Source organism: Mastomys coucha, unplaced genomic scaffold (genome assembly GCF_008632895.1).
Source record: "Mastomys coucha isolate ucsf_1 unplaced genomic scaffold, UCSF_Mcou_1 pScaffold17, whole genome shotgun sequence".
Lineage (NCBI taxonomy): Eukaryota > Metazoa > Chordata > Mammalia > Rodentia > Muridae > Mastomys > Mastomys coucha.
The window spans coordinates 9489467-9491873 of record NW_022196899.1 but is presented as its reverse complement, the minus strand read 5'-3'; positions in this window follow the sequence as shown (position 1 = coordinate 9491873).

Below are 2407 nucleotides of genomic sequence, written 5' to 3'. Positions count from 1 at the left end.
AAAGCAGGATATTTCTGGAAAGTGAATGAAGTTTCAAAGTTAAGTATATTAAAATCTGACAATTGTGCTTTTTAAGTGTGAGTTTACTGATATAACTCTTATATAATTAGTACTTAATTCAAGATGGTGGGATTACATGAAATAATACAAAGTATAGGGAAATTTCTATTGTCTTTTGAAAAGTTTTAACATTTCCAAGTTTGTATAAAAGATATGACTAAAGAGAAACTGAATTAGGTAAGTCTACATTATTAAGTAAACATTATACATGGTGCTTTTATTATAATCCACATCATAGAGAAGATTGAACTTCAATACAAAGCATGAAACAATCCTATTAACCTTTCCCTAAATTCCAAGCAAACCTGAATGGCATAATGACAGATATTTTCATGGATGTATTTACCTGCTATATTCATCACATTTGATGATCCTGCATAAGAATATTACACGTGGAGAATGGCCTCTGCAATCTCTGAGACATCAGGAAATTCAGCATCCAAAACATCCACAAACTTGGTCACATTCTCCTTTTTCCCAATCACTAACAGCACTGCCCCTGTTAGAGAAATAAGACATAGAACACTCAACTTCACCAAACTGGTAACCATTTAAAATCTAGTCACATTTTCATCCCTTGAGTATTGGGAATTCCAAATAACCATAAAACAGCAAAAGTCAGTCATTTTTTTTGGTAGCTCCAGAGATGGGCATCCAGAATAGAAAGGTTGAATTAGGTAACTAGCTACTAGTAGGTACTGAGCATCAATGCCTAGAAAGTGAGCAAAAAGTTTAATCCAGAGACTGAGAAAAGCAACAGAGAATCCAAGAGGCCTTTTGAGTAAATAATAAGATGCTGCACTCACAGGGAAGGTAGTCTCCATCTCTGTAAGACAGAGAGCCTTCATCATGCTCAGCAGGCCACAGTCTGCCCTAATACTGAGAGAAACAAAGATGTTCCGTGAGTAGTATTTTCACACTCCTTTAGAAGACACCCTGTTGTTATGGTGGCACTAAATAAGAGGATATTTCCATGGATGAATCCTGAAACTGCCCGCAGTTTCAAGAACGGGTTCTCCTCAGCCAGGAGGGAATAAAGGACCTGAAATAAAGGGTTTGAAATGCAAAGAGAAAACACGAAGCCAAGTTGCATCCCAATCAAGGCTCCACTTTACTGAGAATCAACCCAGGTTTTTATAGTCACAGGAGAAACTGAAAACAAGTCTCCAGTTTGCACTACAAAGAAAGTTTAGGTGCCAAAGTCCCCAGGTTCAGAAGATCTTCAGACAGCTGGCGTATTCAGGCAGTGTGCATGCTCAGGCAATGGGTGTACTCAGGTGGTAGGCATACTCAGGTGGCTCCTTCAAAGATGAACCAACAGTTAACAGAAAGCATTTGTCTTAGCTCCCAGGTGTTAGTCCCCAAGCAGAGGCTGCCAGAAGTCCAATGGATGACTGAAGTGAAGAGGGAATGTAACAATTCCTCCCTTTTTATTTTAAAACATTGCAGAACAAAGACATAATCAAACATCACAGTTTTGCACAGGGAATTTTCATGGTGCCTGGATGAATATCATCTGCAGTATATTATCTCTTGTCAAAGTTTCTGACCCACATTTGAGAACATGCACATCTAGTTTGTACTACAAACCAGGCTTATTTTGTGTTTTTTCAAAAACACAGCCACTTGGCACATGCCTCTGTCTTAGGTTGGTTTCTTTGCCAGAGATCTAACCTGAAGAACACAAGTTTTCAAAATGCACCTTTTTCTGTGCACCCAATACCAAGACATGCCTTTTTTGTCTGCAAAGTCCACAAACTGCCATAGTCTTTTTGAAGACCTCCTTCTCTGAAGTTATCATAAAGCTGCATGCCACTGTACTGGAGATAAGTGTAGACACCTGATTGAGCTGCAAAATATCAGCTCCGATTCTGGGAACCTTTGCTGAGAATAAGCCTCAATTCAAATGCAAAGTAGTAAATTCAGGCTTGTACTTCGGGATTTTACCAGCCTGAAACAGCTAAATGCTGTAGGAGTGACTTTACTTTTGCTCTGAGCATGAGCAAGTGAATTCGAATTGTTTATTTAGCTTCGGGAGAAAGCAAATTTTTCCTGATCAAGTGAGCATTTTCCAGAGTGACAGAAAGAGCTGTCAGCTCAAAAACAAAAGAAAAAGAAAAAAGACTTTTCAGCAGTGCGTCTAAACACATTTACTAAGAAGGCTGTGGATTTGAATCCACCTGGCATATTAGTCTTTCAGGAAGCCAATGAGCTTCATCCTTTTTCTGAGAAAAAATGCACACAGACCCTCTGGCCCAAACCAAAATATAGTCTGGACCATGCCAAGTATTAGTGAGTGGATCTCTCCACTTCACCATGGCATATGAACTTGAAGTATTAGGATGCC